The sequence below is a fragment of the Drosophila rhopaloa genome, unplaced genomic scaffold (assembly GCF_018152115.1).
Source record: "Drosophila rhopaloa isolate 14029-0021.01 unplaced genomic scaffold, ASM1815211v1 contig_2, whole genome shotgun sequence".
Taxonomy (NCBI): Eukaryota; Metazoa; Arthropoda; class Insecta; order Diptera; family Drosophilidae; genus Drosophila; species Drosophila rhopaloa.
In genome coordinates this window covers 20,019,224-20,043,769 of record NW_025335083.1, presented here as the reverse complement: position 1 = coordinate 20,043,769, position 24,546 = coordinate 20,019,224, and the positions used below count along the sequence as shown (strand labels likewise).

The following is a 24,546-nucleotide window of genomic DNA, read 5'->3' as shown; positions in this document are numbered from 1 at the left end:
GTTGTTTTGCGGCACGTTACACTTAACTTTGCCTATAAGCAAAACTCGTTTGGTGCTGCAAGTTTTTGCATTTTTTTTTTATACTTCTTGTATCTGCCACAGCGTGTGGCACCGGCGAGTGCGTGAGCTGGTAATCAGCCGAGCAATCCAGGCTACAAGAACCCAGGGGCCATGTTCTGGAACCCATTCCTCTGCTGCTGCGGTGCGGTTTCCCCTGCGGAAAATGCCAACTAGAAGATGAGACTGGGTCTTTTTCCAGGGCTGACTATGGCAGCAACTTTTCCAACTTTCACAATTTGCGCTAAGTGCGTTTTGTGATTTGTGCGGGCAATGGGACAAAGCGAAATACATAGCTGGCTAAACAAAAATTCGGCTTGTCTGCGGTTAAATACTTGGGCACTTTCGAGTTCTGTCAATTAGGGAGACTGATAGAGTAGGCTAAGAGCTATTCAAAAACTATATTTGCTGAAAAGTTTGAGGTTGGCAAATGTTAATTTATAACCTTGAAAAGGTAAGAAATGAATATACATTTAATTTATTCACCAATAGTTGAGTAAAATAAGAGTAATAATATATATAATATATATTATTCCTTTAGACAAACAGAATAATTTTAAACAGTATTATTAATAGTGATTTGCTTAGAACACTACTACTTGTCGAATTGTAATTAAAAGGGGAAAGTAGCTTGTGTAATAACTATTAACCAAACGAACAAAAAAAAGTAATAGCCCCTTAAGTAGGCAATTCTTTCTTTATATCTCATTGAGATCAGCCAATCCAAGTGCTCTTAATTGCTGGTCATAAAGAAAAAAAAGTGGCTTGGCCGGCACGGCAATTAGAACAAGAATGAAAAAAATCATTTCATTGGAAGAGGAGCAATTACTTTTTACTATATTGCAATCGTGGCTATGAGGAGTGCATTAGAAAGGCTTTCGCCACTTTTTTTCCCTCATTAAGCCTGAATGGTCCAAGTCTTTTGATGGCCTCGTCAAGAGTTGGAAAAGTAAGCGAACTTCATGCGGTAATTACCAATGAAAATAAAAGTGGAGTGTGTATATAAACAATAATAAAAACAAAACTTTTTATTGTCGTGTCATAATTGGGTCCCCCCACTCGACTTTCTTGGGGTTCATTGTCAACCTCCCACCGTTTTTTTTTATGTTTAGGGGGGTTTTTGGGGGGATATGTTGTCCCAATGTTTCCGCTTATTAAACTGCCAGCAGTACAAATCATGGCAACAATGGCAGAAAGGAAACTTTCAACACTTTCTTGAACACGCAAGCGATGTCATTAAAACACGCAAGTCACATCAACAAAAAATATACAATATAAATAAATAAAAGTTTCATATGCGGCTTTGGCACTCAACTTTTATTATTTGTAGTGCAGTTGTCGCTACGTGGGCTTCATTAAAATGAATAAATAAATGTGGGTGGGCATTTGGGACCAGGTATTTCGCACAATTTGTCAACAGGCCTTTAAGCCGCTTACGCAGGGCCAATATACATTTTCAACTTTTGCAATTGCAATTAGTAAATGTTAAGTCCGGTGCGTTGCAATATCGTTTTTGTCGCCGTTTTACGTAAGGTATTACGACCTCTGCTGTTACCTTGGTTTTTAATGCCTGTCTACGTTCACAGTTCCGTTTCATCGCCATACTTTTCCATCCACCACCCACCACCATCCTCCCATATTTCGCCCATTTTTGTATTGGCTGAAAAGTTGGGGACACTTTTGGCCACTTCACTGGACCGCCGGCTGTCAGTTGCCTGTCAAGCTCTGGCCCTCGTCTGCATAATGATTGTTGGTCTGCTGGTCTGCTGGTGGACCAGCTGTCATCTGGGGGTGTCCGGTAAAGTTTTTCCTCGTTGACACTTTCATAAATTCTAATTACATATCAAAGCAAGTGTCATTTGCAGGCGCCCTGAAAACAGCCATGAAAATTAAATGAACTATGTGGGACAGCGAAGCAAAGGACAATATTAAAATGTATGTTATTTAATCTTCATTATCCTCTCAGCTGAAAAATGTCGCTGAATTATGGGCAGGGCTTTCTGTGTTTTTTGAGCAGCTAATTAAATCGCGGCACCTTTCAGAATGCAATGGCTATGTGATTACGCAAGAAGTTTCTGTTTTTTCTGGACGGGCTACCTTTTATGGACAACCAACGACCGGTCGATTAACATAATTTTTCTGTATTATTTCATTTGATGATTATTACGGCTATTATTATTGTGCCCGAGACGTGCGCACATCGGTGAGTCTTGACCTCGCGTACGACTGGGCCAAAACCGGCTTTCTGGCTCTTGGCCATGGGCTAGAAATGTTTGCCAAAAATGGGAGACAAAAAGCAACAACTGAAAACAATACTCAAGACTAGTCTGGCTGTTCTTCTTCTGGCCATTGTTGATGCTTCTAATTAAATAATGTCGAACAGAGTGTTAACGGCCAGAAACAAGACACTCGAATCGCCGGGCCATGTTATGCGATATCTTAAGAGGCCGACCAGTCGGAGCCAAATCTAATTATAGAATTTGCCTGCGAGCTGTTAAATCGGCCCAACACCTAAGTTTATTGAAAAATGTAAACAGCAATATTGGCTTTTCGGCTTAGAATTAAGCTCATTTCGCTTTGTTCTTGATGAGGCATTGTTATTCATTGGAATGCTAAGAAAATAAAAATAAAATGTCTAACTTAGTTAATAATAACTTTACCATTCAAAAGAAACTATTTAAGAACTATGTCTCAAAAATATTTATATCCAATTATTTTTTATTCAATGAAAAAGGGATTGTCTCTATACAATGTATATATGATGATTGAATTCATCCAATTTAAGGAGAATTTTTATTGACATAAATATTTATATTTATACATTAACTTAGAATTTTGTTTTACCTTAAACATTCAATAAAATTATTTTTAAAAATTATAAAAAACCTAGTATTAATTTAATATTTATTTATTGCCATTATGTGGTTTTCTTTTTACAATAAAGTTAAACAGTAGCTCCAGAAAAACAGCTTACCAATTAATTATAATTTTGAAAAAATGTTGTACTTCTTTTCATATCAAGTTAACATTTTTAATTTTAACGTTGCCACAACTAGTCAATTAAATACAAACACAATTTTCTCTTTTCACGATGAAAGAACGTCTTTTACATGAATTAATTTTGAATTTCTTTTATGTAACTTTGCACATTTCCGCTTTGCACGTGTCAATGGAAATGATTTGAATTTACTGCACACACAAAGACTGAAAGGCGGAAAGCAGCCACCCACACTTTGGACCACGCCCACTGAAGTTGAACACTAAATGCCCCCAGCTGGGGCTCATATTTTGTATGTTCGCTAATTTGCAGTTGAATGGCGCTTAAATGCAGCTGCAACAGCAGACTCAGAAGCCGCGGCAGATGTCAGGCTGCATTTGTGGAAAGCCAGTGGAAAAAGGGACGGGAATTTTCCGCCACCATCACGGAACGTGACGTGACAGTAATTAACATAATAATCCATTTTGTGGCCAAAGAAAGCCAGCCAAAGAACCTCGCCCGTCGTCGCCATCCGTTTCCTTTCTCGTTTCTCCATTTTTTTCCCCCTTTTTTAATTCTTATCTCACGGATAGTGTTGAGTGTGCAGACTGGACCTTCGTTTTGGGTTAACTAGCTGGGCGTCAGCGGGTTAAGAGCTGCCACAGCCTCACGACTCTGTTCTGGCCAGGCACGTTTTAATTTAATGCCTGCAACTTGCACTTAGCCAAATCCAATCCAATAAATTGCCAGCTGTCTATGCCAAGCATAGCAATTTCTAAAAAAAAAATGGAGAAGAAAGGAACGATTTCTGACGGCACCATAGCACTCATATTCTTCATTTTTACTGGGTCAATAGTGGGCTGGGCTAAACAATTACGCCAGAAAAGTATTTGGGCTGCACGCGTGTCGATGAACACAATCAGTTTCAAGTTGACGAAGTTGATGGCTCTCAAATTGGATTGAGTTATAGCCATCTGCCGGTTTGTTCACTGCTGGGAATTAAGGAAATTGGGTTTCGCCAACTCGATTTCATCTTAATTCTGTTCCGATTTAATAGCCAACAATTTGGTTCAATTAATTAATGACAGCAAATGGAAACATTTGGCTTTGTCACTTTGCATTTGAGACAATCCACCGCAGACGTCGCCACGTAACCATAAAAAATACGGCTGTCCCGATGTTTTTGGCCCCCAAACGGCTTCCTGTGGCAAACAACTTTTGACAGCCACTGTGGCGCCACAGTCTCTTCGATGCGATGACTGTGGGAAAAGTCTCCCCATGGATAAATTGGACTGATGCTGCGGCGGCAGTTGCGGCATCTGTGGGTGCGTGTATCTCCATCTCCATTTTCATTTCCATCCGGGGCTGTGGGAAAGGAGCCAAAGACCGCTTCTCTTGCTGCCGCTGAGAAATATGAATTTTCATTTATTTCTGCCGAATGCCGAATGCCGCCTGCCGCTTCCGCTGTCTTTAAATTGGCCAAATTAATAAGTGAGCCTGACAGGGCCAAGGCCGCGAACCCAGGACAAAACATTCGCCACTCGAAACGTGGCGTTAATTGCCGGAACCCTCCGGAAAACCGGGGGCGCGAGAAGGAAAACACTTGAAAAACTTTTCACACTGCCAAAGCATAATTAAAAAAACCCCAAGTGAAGCACCGGGCTAAAAGACAGGCCAACTAAATATCCAGTCTTTTTAAGCAAACACTGGGCTTATCCCTGACTTTATTTAGCTAAAGCTAGTAAAGTAGTCTCCTAAAAGTTTTTAGTTTTAGTATTTTGTATCCATGATAACCTTTCTTTATTAAATTTAACAAATTCGTAGTTTAATTTACTTGTAATAACAAATAAATCTAACTTTTCATTTATCTGTGCATGAGATTATCTAAATTTTTTTAGTGTTACTTTTACATACAGTATATTTCATGTATTTATATATTACAGATACAATACAATTACAGCAATAAGAGAGATTTATTAACAATTTTGAGATATATTATATTTTGTACATTTTTTCATAGAAAGTAATTAATTGTTTAAATAAAAAATGTAAAACCACTATTTATTTATCATTGGTATATATACACCGTGGTATTTTTAAAAATGTTCCCGAAAACATGTTTACTTTTCTTACCTTATTAATTCTATACTTTTTAATGTCGCCAACAATTTCTGTTGATGCTGGTTTCTCTTCTTAATTTCTGCTGTTATTCCCTAATTAAAGCGCTTCCTCAACTTACATTACAGAAAAAGTAATGAAGAAAACTTTTTCGAAAAAAGGCTCGGGGCAGAATGTCCTTTCTGAAGTGAATTGTGCCTCCTGCCTTTATACTCATCTCAAGTTTAATATGCCAGCAAAAGAGGCTGTGATTCGGTACAGGAACTACGTCAAAGGAAAGCCCCAGCGACATAATGAAATGCTATTTTCTTGAAGGAATTTTGTATCTGCTTCTCTTTGACAACTGTCCATCTGTCCATCAGCTGTGGCTCTTGCAAGGTTATTTTCAACCATGTCAAGTAATTGAGAGCCTGACAAGATGACTTTAAGCCATCCAGCTGGCCAAGTTAAACCGCAAGGAGAACCCAAAGGGTCGACTCGAGGTGGGCCTGTCGATCTGCATAATGAAATTGCGGCATTATCTTGTACAGTTACAGGCCATCCAAATGGCAGTCGGTAGTCGGTCGGTGAAAGAACTCGACTCCAGTGGAAAGCCAAGCGGATGCAGATGATGACGATGCTGCAGGGCAAAAGTAGAACCTGAGAAAATGATAGCCGATGTGACGCGGCATCTGCGATTGACTTGCTGACTTACTGACAGAATAACAGCCTGACTGGATGACTAAATGACTGACTGTCTGAATGACTAAATGACTGAATGACTGAATGACTGACTGACTGACTGACTGGCGGCCTGGCTGGATGAATAATTGCGAAACTGCAGCTGAGCCCGCCAGCTCTCTTATGCAAATCAGCCCGACCATGGCCGTGGTCTAGTCGAGTCATTTTCGCCAGCAATTTGCCAGTAATTTTCACACATTTGGCCAACAGCTGCTTTCACATTTGCCCAGTGGAGCCACTCCATATCCAGAGGGGGCTTTTTGGAGGAAATAGTAGGAAGCGGGACCGGGACCTCCCCCAAAACAATTACGTCAGTTTAGGCATGACTCCTAATTAACTGGGCGTTGTCAGGGCTCTTTGGAGGTGCTCTTTGAAAGCATTCCGGCTCTAATTAATTTTAATTAAAACTCCTAACCAAAATTGACCAAGGTGTACAACACAGCACAAAGGGAGACTAAACGGTAATAGGGATTAGTTAAAAAGGATTCGTAATGCTTAAACAACAAAAAATACGGATCATATCTATCCACAAAAAGATTAAATCTCAAAATAAATTATTTTAAAAATTCAAAAGGCTTTGCAGAGAATTAAAATAAAATCCTTTAAAGTAGTAATAAAAAATTATGCAACAAAAATATAAAATAAATATAAATAAATGAATCTAACAACATGCAAAGCAAAATAAAATGGTTTTCATGGAGTTCTAAACTCACAACAAAAGCTCACAATAAAGCCATACAAAAAGAAAACATCGTGAGAAAAAGACATATTTCCGCTTAGACAGAATCGTTGATAAAATTGTTGATTACACCTTAATATTTTTATGAGTTCTGTAAATGACATAAGAAAAACAGATTCGTGAAGCGGCGCCTAAATATCGTAATCAGTATTTACGACTTTCCCTGGCAGACGAAGCAAATGACCCCACTCTTGCCAAAGGAAAACCTTTTCTTTATTGCATTTTTATGGCTGCCTGATTTTATTTTTAGTGCAAATGTGGCTATTGTTTCATTTGCCAACAAAAGAACAGACCCACTGACTCATGTTCGTGCCCATGTTCATGTTCACAATGTTCGGGTCTGGGGGCCTGTAATTAATCATAAAAATTGTTTGCACCTTGCCGTGGACAAACCGCAGACCAGAGTCGTTTTTCGACGAGGTCTGGTCACGTATGGCATTACGCACTTCCGTTTCTGCCCTGTGTCTCCCTTTGGATGGAGTTCGGCGATTCAGTTTGCTCACCCGCGCGCACAAGAACAAAAAGATCAAAAAATCAAAAACTTTTTATTGCATTTTGCTTGCCGACTGTCTCGCTTCCGTTTTTATATATTTTGCACGCGCAAAATTTATTTTGTGATTTATGGGCGCAAAAGCCAACAACAAACACGCGGAGGGCGACAAACTCGCATTTGCAGACTTGTCGACGCGACTTTCTGGCCACAGACATCCCGAAGCCCACATTTAAATCTAAATGGCGGTCCAAATCAAGAATCCAAGATAGCCTTGGATTTGCTGGGAAATTATTGGCTTGGGCAATATCTTTTTATTTTTTAAATAAAATTGAAACAACGAATAATTAGATCAGGATTAATAAATACAAAATTTAAATCGAACTGTTAGAAATTTATTTATAACGAAAAAAAAGTCTTACCTACTTACAAAAACTTACTTTATGTTTGCATATTAATATGTATTTTAAGTTGAATGGGATAAATAAAATTATATGTTATATACAAAAGTCAAGAAGGGACGTATTTAATTTAAGTTTGCTTTTTGTTGCTACGAGCTTTCCTTTAAAACAAAATATATTAATTTAAAAATCCTTTCTCATGCACATTCATATAGACCACATATACATTGTATTTAATAACTCAATTAAACACAATTTGTCTGCAATCACGTCCGATCAGAAGTGGTCAAAACGGCGAAAAGCCACCAGCCGCTTTCTGGCCAACACATTTCCCAACCTCTGTGGCTATAAAGCTCGTGGCCCATTTTTATTTTATAAAGCCTCTTGACGGTAATTGCTGTTTGGTGCTGTTTGTGAATATTTTATACAATCGGTTTATTCTTTTTTAAATGGCCTGCATTATTTAAGACGCCACTGTCAACAAGCTGTCGACTGTCAAATGCAAAAACGTTGAGCCCCTGAGTTTTCCGCCAGCGAATCATTTACCACTGCATTTTTTTCGACCTCGGACTGTGCATTGATTTTCTGCTTCATTTTTGATGGCCTGGTGTGACATAAATAATATAAACAACACACCATATTTGTTTTAATTTTTTTTAGTTCCAATTTGACCCTTGGGTTTTTTTTTGGCTTTGGTTTTTGGTCGACCCTTGATGGGTTAGTAATTATGCACAGTATGTAGTAGGTTTTATGATAATGACAGACCTTCTGCGACTCCCCAACCAATTATGTGGAGGTGTTAGCCCGTCAAGCGACATATATACTGAAACGAACACTTCAAATCCAAATCCAAATCAAGGTCTAGTAAAAAAAATCCACAGAGGCAAAGCCAAATCGCAGGGGCAAACAATAAAGTGTGTGTTTGTTCAGTCAGCAAGTGACATGCAATTATTTATACATTAGCGCTGGAGAGCGAGAGCGTAAGGTAAATATTTGCCACAAACTTTTGTCAAGCTGTACGTTGCGTATACGGCAAACAATTTGAAATACATTATCTGCTGGCGCCGAAGAAAGAGTTTTGCTGGGAGAGTGCGGGGGAAAAGCAATTATCGAATGGGCCAAAGACATTCACAAGGCTTAATGGCATCTAACGGAAGCTGAATTTATTTGGATTTTCAAACCTAAAATCCAGGAACTGAGGGGCACGTCTTTGCTCAATAATTTATCTGGGCAAAGGCAAGGACTCGCTTTAATGTGGCCTGGTAAAATATACAAGTCCTTAACCGCCTGCGGCAGTCACTCCTTCAATCGCTCACTCAGTCAGTCAGTCAATCGGAAGGCCAAAACAATCGACAAACCGTCGACAGGCGGTCTCAAAGATAAGGAAATCAGGAAGTTTTCCATCCCTTTGGCGAAAACTCTTCTGTCTACTTGTTGCTGGTAAACGTTTTCCACTTGTTCACATGTGTGGCACTGTGGCACGGCACCAAATGCCTCGAGGTGGTTGGCAAAAAATTTATGGAAACCAGAAAAACCTCAGCTTCAGTGGTTCACGTTCGGCTGATTTTTGGGAAACATTTGAATGGGGCCATAAAATCACTTAAGTGTGTTTTGCCGTACACGTTCCGTTGCGCCCATTTCAATATTTTTTGTGGCATATTTACGGGCGTTGACGCACAAGATTTAAGGATCCAAGGACCGCAGAGTGTGCAACACGGCCCGAATGGTAACCAAAAACCCATCAGATCCGACACGTTGCATATTTTCTGGGAAAAAGGGCAAGGGAAAATCGTTATACTCAGCATATGTGTAGGCGCTTCGACTTTTCCGAAGGGAATTCCGTTCGCCTGCGAAACAACCATATTAAATTTGCTATAAATTAAGATTGATACCGATGCGTCCCTGGGGCCCCTTAGTGTGTATATATATATATTCTGGGGTTGAGCAACCCGTTTTCATCTTTCCACTTACCTCCACTTCTTGGAAGCCTTTCCCGTCGTATCATTAACTGCAAAGAGAAAGGATGAAAATGATTATTAGCTGAAGTAATCTCTTAAGCTATGGATTTGAATAACGATGTGGTTGTGGGTAGTAGTAACTAAATGAAAAATGATTCTGACTGGAAAAACCCTCAGCCACTTGTCTAAGAATGAAAATCCTTTGTGGTTCACTGAGTCCATCACAGTCTGCCAACCACAGAGCATTTTCAACATGAATCAAGGATGCATAGCTAACTTGAGACGAGCATTTGATTTTCAAGGTTGGAAATGTAAAGAAAAACAAAGGGCTAGGCAAAATAGAGTATAGGCTAAAAAATACTATATAAGGTGTTGCTAAAAAAAATCTAGTTGATACAATTTAAGAAATATTTTAAGGTCTTAAATTAAAAGACTTAATAATTTTCTCTTGCATATTCATGGGCCAACTTTTTCTTTGAATGCCTGCCAACTGTCCGAAAAATATTTTAATTTACAGCGAAAACTTTTTCCTCCGCCGCTTTTCTAGGCTGTCATTTAATCCAATATCGGTGCCGATAATTTAGCCATTGCAGTTACAGCTAATTCACTTAATTTCGCACTCGAAAGTGGCCGGTGAAAATAAAACAACATCGAAATCGTTTTTCGCTTTTTCCGCTGTGTTTATCGCCAACTGGCAACGAGTCGTGCAGTTCAGGGCCTGGGCCATCGCCATCCAATGGCTTTTTAATTGACAGGCCTGCGAGCGTGGAAGGGATCCAGAAAAAAGGGGGAACCCAATATTAAAAACAACTTGAACACGGCCAGGAAAAAAAGGTCAAGCCAGGTAGGCTAACTGAAAAGCCATCGGACAGCTGCGTTGCATCGGCTTTATTTTTTTTTTTTTGGCCGTTACTGGGGATCTGCGATTTGGGACTGGGCCTCGGCAGCTGGGAATTCACTCAGTCGTGGGGAATTCGACTTGATTAAAGATTTCACACTTGATTAGGCACTGGGGCCAGCATTGTTGTAGCAGATCCAATTGCCAGTTTCAAGTTCGCTGCGGCCATTGCAGATGCTTTTTCTTTACTTTTTCCCCATTTCCCAACTGTGTGAGCCGAATTTTGTTTATTTTCGTGCTTTAAATACACAACTGTAATGGTTCAAGGTAAATTGGTGGATAAAAACGCGCAGAACAATGGCCATTTAACAATCGCTTATGTACTTACGCTTGTTGGCACAGAATTTCGTTTTTTAATTGAAATATTTAAAATTATTTATTTAACAAACACACTAATAAATAAACATTAATTGTTTGGCTGGTATGTATTTCAAATAAAGAATACACATAATTTATATTTCAAATTGAAATTCAGCACTCACTTTTATAATTAAATAATTTGCTTACTTTTTTTTGCTCAAAACACTTTAAATGGATAGTGCGTTAATATTTAAATGAGTTGTTTAAACATCAACCTTTAACATTTAAATCATTGATTCTATACTGTTCTGTATAAAAACCCAGAATTGTTTGATTGAAAATAAACACTGTTTTATTTACAACACTTTTGCTTCCACTAGTAAAATTATTGAATTACATCTCAAAATTCAAGTGGGAAAACCTTTTGGCAAATAAATTTATTTGTCTTTGAGTTATTTACAAGAGATTGTGTTAAAATAAAATAATACAATAATATTTTCCCAGCTGCATCTATTTTCCCCAAAACTTATCCTCTACAAGAAGATAAATAAAATAAAGTATTTTTTTTCTAAAGCTGCCCCAATCCATTTCTTTATTTATCTCTATCAATCTCGATGCCCCGGCAACCAAAAAAAGACAGCCTGGACAATGCCACACAAAAACTCTCTTCAAATATTTTATTTTATTCATAACAATAGCAATTTGAATAAACCAGCCCCCTGGCTATTTATCTGCCCGGTTTAAAGCCAAAGCAATGAAGGCAAAATGATGACCACAAAGCAGAAAGCCAAAGCAACTACAATTAAAATGGGAAAATAAAACTGGGAATCGTGATTCGAGGCAGGCCATAACTGGGTCAAATCTCAGATGAGGGCGGACCCAGTGATTTTAATAGAAATCGTTCACTAAACTGAGGGTGAGGCTTCGGCATTTTTTTGCCCGAGATCTTTTATGATGAAAATAGAAATATGTCGGAAAATTTCCTTTCCCACGGCTTCATGCACGCAGTATTGCTGGTTTAAGAGTAAAGTTTTAATCAGGGTGGTAGAACTTCATTAATTTGCCGCCAACTTTTCCGAAGCACTTGACTAGGCTTCAAATAAATGCCATTACAGCGGGTTGCAATCGAAAAAGAACGTGCAAGTCGTGCTGGCTGGCCCATGGAAAGCCAACGAGGCGGTTGCATAAATAAATAATAAAACAAAAAACTGAAAACTGAAATAATAAAAGTAACCCAAGCTGCGAGCAGCCGTTGCACATTTTATGCAAATATCGGCCAGCCGAAGAAAAAACTTTCGTTCAACCTAAGCGTTAATAGGAAAGTGAGGGGTTCTCACAGAAAAGAGGGTGTTTCGTGAGGGATTCAGCCTGGGCCACCACATGACCGCACATTGCTCGACTGGTAGTCCTCGGATCCGGTGCCTCCTCTTCCTCCGAGCTCCTTGACTTGCCCTCTGGCCAATGCATATGCATATGCACTAGGAAAAATAAAATATTCTTCTACATGATTCCAGCACTTTCACTTAAAATTTCTCAATAAAATATATTCAGTTTTTAAAGTATTTCTTAACTATGGCTCAGTAGTATTGTCCTTCACATCTGAATAAAAATTAAATCAAAATTAATTCCAATACAACTGTGATAAAAACTATCTAAGAATACAAATTTAAAATAAATTACATGTTATAGTGAGACTATTTTTAATCATTAAAGATATTGTGTTTAATGAAATGTAACTAACAACCAAACTTTTTACTTTTCTCATATTAATAAAAAACTGAAAGTGGCTTTGTTTACCATAACTAATTATGAAAATTTCGCAAACTGGATTGCGGGACATAAAAAAAGAAAACAGACCTGAACATCTTTAATTTGGCAGTAATATAACTAACTTTAACTAAGCATTTTATTTTAAATTTCGCAACTTTCTTAATTTTTTTATTATCATAATTTCAATATTATTGGTCTGAGTGTATTCATGCTTTTTATGTTTATATGTAATGTTCCCCGACTAACAATGAAACTGTTATGAGTCCAGGGGTGCAATGCATAAGCTTGTATTATTTTCATTCTTCCTCGCGCTCGTCGCTTTTCCAGACTTTACGACACGTGAATGTGTAGGGTCTTGTATCTGTGGTCGAGCGTTTTGCGGTTTTTATGCCAAAGCCCAGCATCTGAAATTGATTTTTCATATTTAATGCCAGAGTATTACGAGCTAGAAGCGCAAAATGCAAGGAAAAACAGCAGCAGAATGGTAAATGTTTCAGTTGCAATTTCCATTATTGTGGCAGGAAAAACCAAATTAAATTCAGTTCTGCTGAAAATAAAATAAAATCTCAACTCTCTGACAGCCTTAAAAGTTTTTTTTAAAAAATAAATAAATAGTATAAATAAAAAAGAAGGGATTTGTTAACCAAAGTTTATTAAGTTATTCCCGTCTAATAATAAAGAGAAATTAAATTTAGTTCCATTTATAGTGAAATTAAAATGAAATCTCAATTTAAGACCTACTGACGCAAATCGCAAGGGGAAACAGCAGCAGAATGCAAATAGTTTAATTTTACTTTTTCACTACAGAAGTTTTAGTTCTAGTGAAATTAAATTTAATTTTCAACTTTCTGACACCCTGAAACGAGTTAGCTTTTAAAACAAATCGTTTTTCCAGGAATAAAATAAATTGAAGGTAAAATGAAACTTTTCTTGGCTTGGTTTTGGTTATGGCTTTATATAAAAATGTAATTTATGTTTTTCAGAAATTGTGATAAGAAGAAATCTATTAATAACAATTTTTTTTAAGAACCTTTAGGAAAACTACTCATCTCATAATAGAGCCAAGTCCCAGCTCCTTTGTCGAGCAATATCCCATGGCCTCCCGCGATATGTCAGTATTTGATTTCCATATTGACTGCAGGGAGAGTAATAACAACATTGGATATACTGTGGCAGACAACACAAACTCGCAAATGGAAACCAAATAAACAATATGTAGATGCAACAATACAGTCGTCGACTGGGGCACAAATGTAGATGTATCTGGCAGATACAATTGCTCGCTCGGCGATGCTGCGATCAACGGATATTGAAGTAGTTTTTTGTCGGTGCCGCTTATGCAAATTGTTTGGCGAATATACAACTAACTCGTCTCGCTTTTAATGCATTTATTCGGTAGGAGGGGGAGTAGTAGGGGATCCAGCAGTCATGACAACGAATATATATGACTCCGGGGCGATTATTCCGATGTGCTTGACCGAAAGCGTAACGCGCACGCTTTCGTCCCCAAACTAAAACTCAACGGCAAACAAGGGGGTGACGAACGAAACTCACGGGTGCAATGTTCGATGAGAGTTAGTCAAGCAGTCAATCAAACATCAAGCAAAAGTCGGTTTCAGTCGCGGCAAAAAGCCGCAGACATTGGTTTTTCATTGCCAACTCATAGCCATCATCGTCATCGTCATCGTCATCATCATCAGCATCCCAGTTGCATTCGCACTTGGCTGAAGAGCAGCGTCTTTGATGTTCGGCTGTCATTCCATACGGCTTCCATCACAGTCAAGAACAGGCCAACAACTAACTGCCTGCTAGTCCCAAGTCCTCTGCAAACCTCAAAAACCAATTCTATGCTTTGATTATCGCGCAATCCGAGGGCTTACCCAGAAGTTGTATTTTAGATTGCCATATTGATTTGTTGCCACTAATGGCAGTTCTATAAATTTTAGCTTTCACACTTTTTGCAGGAATAAATCAATTCTGCATTTCGACTTTTAATTAAAATTTTAATTTTATAATAATAAAATTCAAAATACCTATAAAAAAGTCTTTTTGCATTTCCTTTTATTTCATTATGTTTCTTACTTCTTGACTTCCTTTAAAATACAAATTTCTGTTGTCAACTTCCTTAATACAAAATGTTGTTTTATTAATTCGTTGTTAAAATTAATCTAAGACTGCTGATAATATTTATCTAACCGTTTTCAGCATAATCGATGAGCGATAAATATTATTTAAATGTACATCCCATTCTAAATTAAAATCCATATCTCATGTAAATTCTGTTTTGACAATTCAGTGATAGAACTATACATAACTATCGGTTCTGACTACTTAGTGGTATAATTATCCCTAGGTCCGAAATGATAATTCCAACCCATGTGGCCAGCTCACATTTCTGTGCCTTGGGGCTCACGTTCCGCCCTAACTGTAGATGTCATGTGTGGGTACTCGGCGCAACAACTTCGCCTCGTTGTATCTGTATCTTCTGTGGGTCCGGGATGTATCTGCTTATTGCACGGCTCGTAAAAAGCTCATTAAACAAAACGCTGCTGACAGACTGACTGACTGACTGCCAGGATTGAAGGCGAGGTTTTTGGGGGGATTTTAGAGGTTCTCGTCATTGTAAAAAGAAGGAGGAAAAACACAAAAAAAAAAAAAGAAGAACAGCATATCAACGCACAGCTAACGAATGTAACTGTAACTCTCCGATTTCCGAATGCAAAGATATAACAAAAGCGGCAACGGCAACGGTTTGGCTGTCAAAATAATTACAAAGCCCGACATTGTAGCGACATGTAATTAACGTAAAATGCGTGCCCCGAATCTGCTGTCGTGCCTTCTGGTATCTTGTGGAACTCACGTGAAACGTATCTGCGAGATATGTGTTCCACATACGAGTACGAGTACACAGGTGCTTAATGGGCCACTGTCATTTGTTTTTCCCCCCGTAAAAAAAAAAGCGAAGGGAAAGAACGAAAATTTGATTAACCCAAATACAACAGAAAAAGAAAAAGAAACCGTGGCCAGTTTGAATCCGCCCGTCATATCTTTGCCCTCTTTTCGTGTCGGTTTTTCTTTCCCATCCCGTCTGATGTCATTTTCATTCATCGTTTTATGGACCGTCTTATTCGTGTGCCTTCCATTTAATTGAACGCCTTGGCCGCTTGAGTGATCCATAAAGTTATTGCCTTTAACGTTTCCCCTACTAAAGCCTTTGGATCAAGTTGGACCATCAAACAAGGCGATAAACTTTTATGCTGTCCGTGCCATTGAATGCATCTCAAAGTTGGCGTAGGTAAGGGCTGTCACTGCCCATAGGAAATGTATAGTTTTGATGGATTTATCACGTGGCGTAGCCCTGAACTTCATGGCTTATGATTGCGTAAAATTGTCGGTTTTGTATTAGGTCGTAATTAATCTGATTATGATCTGGTAATGGCCATGTACTTGGCAGCTATTATAAGGAAAATGTCTGACCTTAAATGAGATTTACTTGGAAGACTTAGCTGCATGTGGACGGAGTTCATGAGAAATAGTTCAAAGGATTTCGTTAAAGTATCTTTTATGCTTGCTCACTTGGAAAGCTTAACTTTAATAGAAGTTGCAAGATAGTTCTCTTTCAACAAAACCAAAAACATTATGTGTATTATCTTAAAAACTTTCAGATTTGTTCTAACTAATAGCAGAAGTTAAAATAAAAGGAATAAATGAAAAATAATTAGAAGTAAATATATATTTATATATTTTATTTATTTGCCATAAAAGGTGCTTTCATCGAACTAAGGCATAAAGCAGGGCATGAATTATTGGAAAGAATATACTGAATGCATTTTCATCGCTGGCCCCAATTCATTATCTCTTAGCCTTCAAACACATGTTCTGGGTACTTCCTGCCTGGGCTTTTGCTCATTACGAATTGAACCTGTGCACTTGAAATGCTCCCATTTCGCCCATTTATTGATAAAACAAAACTGTAATGTGACATACGAATAATTAAAAGCTTTTAGCCAGGGGAAGTTGGGGGGTGTTGTAACGGGAGCCAAGCGCAAACAAAACATAATTAGTATGTGTGTGCAGAATGCCATGGAGAACACCGCCTGTGCAGTAACAGATACAATTGTATCTATGTATCTTTGCATGTCGTTGGCAGGCAGAACACAAAAAAAAATGCTGAAAAACAATTGTAACCAAACATTGTAGCCAACATGCAGCCACGACAGCAGCAACATCCACCGACAACCCAAAACACGGCATAATGCGACACAAAGTTCCGCTAGAATGCCCATGGCCCATGGCCCAAAACCCATACTCAAACCCATACCCATTCCCATTTCCATTCCCTGCACCTTCACCTACCCTTCACCCACTACCACCCAAACCCAATCCCTTACCAAAAACCAGCTGCTGCACTCCTATCTTTTTCGGGTTTTTCGGGGAGAAAGGTTCTCGTTGTTCGGGAATTGTTTGGCTGTTGCCAAACATTCAGCCAACGGCAGTCAGCAAATATCGAGAATGCCAGCTTTTGGCCAAATGAACTGCAAGTGCAGCCACTCAACTTGGCCAGCAACTTGGCTCACGAGTTTGCCCACAGTCTGAACTGAACTGACATTAGAAGGGGCCCACTAACTAACAGTGAAAAAGGAATCGCTCATTTCCGAATTTTGTAACTTCATTTGCAAATTAAGTCTGTATAATAGATGCTGAGAAGATTTAAATTCGATTTAAATTATTATAGTTATTTGATTAGTATTAAATTCCTTTTTATATTTTTTAAGTTCAAAGACAAGTCAATATTCTGAAAATATTTGTATTACACATCTTTCTAAGCTTTTTATAGTTTTCCAATTCATATCGTTTTATTTTTATTTAAATAAACTGTATTAAATTGGTATGCGTTAAATAAATAATGTTTATCTATCTTCTAACATTGGAATTTATTTAAAAATGGATACTAGTTTCCGGATTTCCACCCGCATAAGATATAATATAAATAAAACAATGCAGCCAGAGTGCTTGATTGGTTCACAGTTCAGGAGAGACGTGCAACCGTTTTTCCTCTGGGAGGTCAGCAGCATTGATGGATGGCCCTCCTGGCAGCTGGAAAGCTTGGATAGACTCAATCAAAGCGTGACAGAGTGCCAACTCCACGAGAATGGGATGACGGCTCAAAGCCGCCTCACGCTCCAATAAAGTATATTCATAGAAGGGTTGAGGCCCCTGCCGCCAAACTATTCCCCCTGAAGTTCACTTAATACAATTTTAAGCAAGTTGTTTTGCCTGCCCCATCACCCGCAACCATTTACGTGTGCTCCGTTCATGTTTTAGCAATGTCGTTTACCTGATACATTTCATTCGCCCGACACAGTCATAAGTTCTGGAGAAAATCGTGACAGGCAGTCAGTCAAGCGGAGTACGAAAAACGTTTGATGGCACCCCACTTAACCCCCCAGAAGCATTTGTTATTAAAAAGGGTTAACTCTGCCATGCTGAGTTCACGCAAAGCGAGTTTAACCAGTGCACGAGTTGGTCAACAGAATCAATAATAGATTTGTTAGTCCTGTCTGAACCTGTCAATAAAAGTTAAAAAAACCTTAAAGGAAAATATCTATTGTACCTGGAGTATTTACTGAAAGTAAATATTTTATTTTTAGTTACGACAAACCTAGAATACCTAATACTTGTACGTATGCAAATATTTTTATAATTTAAACAAATAAGAGAGTAACTAAAACTGTCTTTTAATAAAAACAAAACATCCTCGAATATATTGATCCCTTTTTATGATCCCAAAAAAATCTTTTAAATAATACACGGTAGCCTATTACAATTTCTAATAAAACTTCGTTAAACCCCCAAATGAATTCCAAGAGAACCAGGAAATATGAAGAAAAATTCGAATGTAAATTCTTTGAGATTAGCATAAGCGTGTATGAAATGCTCTTTGTTGCCACCGAAATGGAATGGTGGAAAATTTATTGCGAAAACAGCATTAAATTAATGAAGCATAACAAGGAATGTTGCAAGAACAAAACTTTTCGTGCTCATTGTTAAGCTTTTTGTTTGAGTTACAATCGAGGCGGACAGACCCAAAAAAAAGGATAAGGCGGTTGAAAGGGAGACTGGTATCCCTTTTATGTTTATGCTCGGTGGCCAAACTGTTGCTCTCAGATATAACGATTATTTATGGTTTATCAATTTTGCAAGACACGTGCTGAGGCAAAAACAAAAAGGTCAGCGACTGCCAAAATCAGAGGGCCCACAAAAACTGCCCCCGGGGTGAGCCAAAATTCAATTAGCATGCTGCCTAATAAGATAGCCATTTTAATTGCTGGTAATAGGCAAAAAATTGCGCATACGCAGCATCGGCCAAAAAGGGAGCATTTTACATATCGGCACTTTAATGGTTTTGCAAGCATTTTAATTAAATTTCCACGCTGGCTTTGTTTTAGCATATTTTGTGTGTCACAATTTCCCCCGGCCCACCCTTTATTTTCCTCCGTTTATCAACGTTTTGCTGTCCGGCAGTGTGGAAAAACAAGGATCCAAAGGACCTGCCAGCGGGGACAGGAGATGAATCAAAGGTAAGACCTCCTGGCGTGCCAGGACATCTTGTTTGCCTTGCTAATTAAAGTTGCGTAAAAGCAATTCCATTGTTGTTGTGTCTTGCAAATACTTTGTGCAAATCAAAGTGTCCAACCTCGGGCATCTCCAAGGGAGTGACTAACCTTGTTTACCCACCTGTTCTTACTGCTCAACTGGACTAGGGAATTCCACCGTGAGAAGAAGACAATACTTTAATAATGCTAATTGGTCGACCTCGTTGGGAAAAGTTTATTCTAATAGATTTGCAACAGTTAATTACAGAGTGCTTTTGCGGATAAAGTGGTATGATATGATAGAGGACTTAAGTGATAGCCATAGGCTAAGTTGATTGCTTTATTTTTTATGTTTCCTGAAGTACACTCAAAATACTTTTAATACTCAAACGTTTTTAAAAAACTCCCAAAATAAATAAAAATCAATTGTTTTACCAAAATCATAACTTTTAATGCACTTCAATTTCAATTTTTCAATCTTTCACATTTTTACTATAATTATTATACTTTTCCAAGAGTTAAAGTCATACATATTTTGAGTGCACGAATTATTCACAATTACTTTCTCAGTTTTCATTACTTGCAAGCTGATGGAAAATATGTTGACATATTTGCACATTAATAATGTTTGCATAGACTTTGACATTTCTAGACAGAGACTTTAATTAAAACGGAAATGATGATAATGCTGCATTTGACTGACATTGATAGGCAATTTTACAAAATCCTATCCGAAATAATGTACACATGAAACACTCCTGTCTGGTCGATCTTGACATAAAGATTTTCTTTGTCAGCTTGCCAATTTACCCGGCCCGTAATCAATTATTATGGGCCATGGCCTTGGAGCATGACTGTGTTCTCAGAAGAGTTCCAACTGCCAGGTAGCGTGTCAATTAAATGATCATAAACCAGGTAGACACCATCGAGACAAGCTTGGAAATGAAAATTGGAAAATGAAAAAGTCAACACAATCGATTCAATGGCGGAAACGAAAGCAAACTCAAGTCGCACTATCAATGAGCAGCGACGTCTGCGTATACGTAATTTATGAATTGACATTTGCTTCCTGACTCTTTTCCCGACTATTTATAGCCAATAGTAGCTGCTTTGTTGGCACACATCACTTCACTTGTGGCTGCCGCTCTTCTTTATTGTCACCCAACAGTTTCCAGCCATTATTTAAACGGCCCAAATGGAAGAGGAGCAGCTGGCTGACTGGTTTCGGGTGATATCCCATACAGTGGGTCTCCCGAAAAGGTCGTTGGATTTAAGTTTAAGTCCCAGCTGCCGAAAGATAGCCAAAAATGGCCTGCAATTGGCTTTAGATTGGGCTTATGAATATTATAGGATTGGAAGTGACTGAGTGTACCCAAACGTTTTGCCTAATAGATTACTAAGCACAGGAAACGACATCTTATTGGTGGTAAAATATTTGTTTTATAAAAAAATTCTTGTTCTACTTATATTTACAGGGAAGTCGAATATGTTTATTCAATTGATATAAAAGATGTACAATTTTTTTTTTTTTTTTTACTATTGTTTTTTATCTTAATAATAACCAACAAGCTAAGTTGTTGTTTCTTAATTATTACTATATGGTTTGACTGCCATCATGTTTTTATTAAAGATTTTTCTTTATTTCTATGCACTGGCCATTTAAACCGAAAAATTGTATATGTATTTACACTAGAACTAAATTTACTTTAAAAAAAGAATTGACCATTTGGCTATTCAGTATAATGTTTTTAATGTCAAAAATTATTGGTTAAAACCTGAAATGGGTTATCAGATAATGCGATGTTGTTCATCATAACAAATAAAAAGCAGCCGCCACAAATCATTCAACTTATAGTTTTGTATTGCTTATCTCTGGGAAAATCTTAGATATGTTAAAATGTGGAACTATATGAATTAAATAGACCTTTCTTTGCTCTGGGTGAGTTAATCTTAGATTAATAAATAGGTTTGGGTAACAAACGCTCGATTTCTTGTCTCTGTGTATTCGCTCTGATATCCGCTTTCATCCGGGGCCCAGAGTGGCCCACTTCAAGCGAGTGGCATGCAAATGGGATCTGGGATCTGGGATCGGACGCCGGCCGCCCTTTTCCCACTCGCAGCACTACTCTGTGTCTTTGTCTGGTCTGGGCCCAGTTCCTTATCTGCCGCGCCCATCTGGGCCTGCCACTCGACGCCGACGACGACGACGACGTCTGGAGTCGGATTCCCAGATGGCCCAGGAATAGGAGTAGGAATTGGAGTCTGGATGGTGGATTCAGGATGGAGCTAGGGCGTCGGTGCATGTCTGCAGCGTTTGGCTTAACAAGTGATAAACTTGTCGCTTGTCCGCTTCAAGTCCTTGGCCATTTTATTATTCCCGCCTCTGTGCAGAGTGCTCTCGAGAAGCCATTACCCCCCATTCGCCCGGCACCAGTACTCTTCTGCAAGACGCTGTAAATAGTTAAGTACAAATTGCATGGCTAATTTGAGCTGTTGCATAAGGCTTAAGAGCTCACGCACACAGAATCCACACACAGCTCAGTACTCCACTCCATGTTGACAAGTTGACCGTTGAATTGGCCCGAAGAAGGTGTGAAGTGACAGAAGATTTGGCATGAGTAATGAGCGTTGCGAGCTATGCCCATGAAGTAGGCAGGTTTATTAGCAACTGTCAAGAAATAATTTCCACAGACACTGAAAATTTGCGGGTTGGGCCATAAAACACAGAGCAGTACTAAGAGTCAAGGAACTTGAGCCCAAAACCAGAGCTAACGGATAAAAGAACATTTCTTGGAAACGATTCCACTAGTGAAAGGAGTTCTTATTGCACAGACTTTTCACATTTACAAATTTTAAACCATTTTACCTGCCTCGTGTTTAAGCTCAAATTAACTTGCTATCCCAAACATTTTTTCACAGCAAACTTTTTTGAAATGTTGGCAAAACGCAGACAAAATAAAAAAGAAATGAGTAGAAAAAAAGAAAAATAAAGTTGTGAAAATTACTTTCAGTTCTGTTATGAATACTAAATATTACGTAAAATGCCTCAAAGCAATAGATACATTTATTTATCAGTAAAGTAATCTTACTAATAAACGAAAACAAAAAATAAAACATTCTTTTAATTTTCCAATAGCTTTAATTTTTTAAATACTTTTTCCGAAGATTCTAGTTTTTTTTTAATGAAGTAAGTTTTAAAGCATTTTAATACGTTTGTAAAACCTCGAAACCTATTAAATGTTTATGTGCTTAAATAATTGAGTCAAATTCTGAATAGCTATTAGGTCGTACGTTTGCAGCCTCTTAATACCACTAATGCGGTAAATATACACACCAAACACAAAGCTACAATTAACGCAGCTCGAAATAGTTGCACAAATAGAGACACAGTAAATTGAGTTTCCCACACTAAAGTTTCCGTCGTACCCATAACCCAATTCGAAATGTAACCCTCTCTAATTATGATTTATTCCACATCTGGTCAACACCCCGACCTTAACGAAAGCCCAAAAGGCAATTGAAACTTACCAGCTGCAAATGTTTATTTGCTTATTTACAGCACCATTTGTATGCAGCGCGGGAGCGACTTTAACTTCGTTTTAATGGTTATATTCACCGACATCGTTCGCTGGTTTGTTGATGTTGTTTTACCTGTTACCGTTCTACCAACGATTTCGAGCACAAACACAATCACTGCACTTTTGGGGAAGATTTGGCAAATATTTTTACAAAACACGTCGGTAATTTACGTAAATAATTCGATTAAAACTAACACAAATAAATGGCTTTTTGGGCTGAGTGTTGCGGTAGGCGGATTTCGACAAAACAATGATGTGTTACACCTTTACACAACGCTCTAATTAAGCGAAATTTGTTTAATGGGGCGCATTGGGGGCTTTTGTTTTCGATTTGTTTCCAGTGGGCCAGGCCAAAAAAACGTAATTCAAAAACTGAGCGAGGCGGCAGCCGCACGCGACGAAACTAGACTGTCGAGCAGCTTTCAGGTTCGCAGTAAGTTGCCCGCCGCGAGCAACACGAGTTCGAATCGAACATGTTGCAAGTTGCCGCTGAGTGGGTGGGCCAGCTGTTGCTGCTGTACAAGTTGCTGCTGCTGCTGCTGCTGCTCCTACTGCTGCTGCTGCTGTTGCTGTTGCTGCTCGTGTTGCATGTGCCTCATATTAATTGCAGCGTTTACCCATTGCCCACGTCCAAACGGCGACTTAAACATACGACACACAGTTGCAGCCACAAATTTCCTTCCTTTTTTACGCCTTTGCCACCACCACCAACGCCTACCCAGCAAGTCCCGTAGAATATGGCCAGCAAATAAAACGGAGCGCGTCCAGTTAGACAAGCACTCACCTTGTTAAAACCGAACCCAAAACCCTCTGGGTAACTCTTGGGTTTTATTTACAAAAAAGCATGATTAAGCAATAAATTCACACCAGGCCAAGACAAATGCAATGCAACCAAGCTGCAGCCTCCACACTGAAACAAAAACTGAGCCAAATCTAATATTTGTAAATCATAAAACAAGTATATTTCTTATAATAACAAAAACTTAATCAACCAAATGCCATAAAAGTGAAATCTAGTTACCTTAAGAACCTTAATAAATAAATTTATGTATATTTTTAAAAATATCTGATATCTCTGAGTTTTAGTGTTACACAATGCTTTTAATAAAACTTAAAAATTTTTATTTTTATATATATTCTATTTTTTAGTAATACACAATTTTTTGTTAAGTGCAATTGCAACTTTAACTCGAATTCCCTGTGGGTGTATTGTTGCTGTTGTTAACGGTGTACTTTTATTTATACCAACGTTTTCTTTTTGCTCCACTGCTTTCAGGCAGATTTTCTATTTGTATTTTCAATTGATTTGCATTTGAGTAGTCCTGTTTCCTCCATTGAAGAGCGGAAGCCAACATCGAGCAAGAGCGTTGGAGAAAGGTGTAAATATTATGATTATGGTTGGGATTGAGATGTAGGTAAATAATATGGCCATCGGAGTGAGTTCAACAGGTGCCTGAAGGCGGGCGATAATAACAGTTGGGAAATGCAAAAAGGAAACATAATCCACTTCAACGGAGGAGGGCTTAAATGCAATCCGGTATTAGGCAATAGGCAAGAACCGCTATTGAGGAAGTGTGGATAATAACGAATATAACGACTAGTGGGATGACGAAACAGAAACTAATCTAAAGAGTCATTGACACTGGCTATCATTATGATTATTATTTAATTTTTAACTTTTTTTTTGTGTCCATTTTAATTTGTAAAGAAGTCATTAGGAGCAAAACTCAAATAATTAAATTAAGGTGCTAAAATTAGTAAAAATCGGTAATCTGCAACATCAGAATGATCATCACATAGATGAAAATAGATCTAAATGTAGACGTATACCATTTTAGTATCTGAAATCAAGTTATGGACTGATCAACTTTCTGCAAAAGCCGTTTTGGGAATTTTATAATTTATACCACCCGTCAATCAGCTGGCCTAACAAATTATAAAAAT

The 24,546-nt window shown here is 38.2% G+C and overlaps 1 protein-coding gene across 1 annotated transcript in view; it reads right to left on the bottom strand.

Moving 5' to 3' along the window:
* The window catches only part of LOC108040471, a 48,056-nt gene extending 25,061 nt beyond the window's left edge, over positions 1–22,995 (bottom strand). Inside the window, exons 1-2 of the mRNA XM_044459621.1 lie at positions 22,553–22,995; positions 9,474–9,510 (exon numbers count right to left, since the gene is read on the bottom strand). The gene's annotated coding sequence lies outside the window, so the exon portion shown is untranslated. The remainder of the gene's footprint in view (positions 1–9,473; positions 9,511–22,552) is intronic.
* Positions 22,996–24,546: the final 1,551 nt, after the last annotated feature.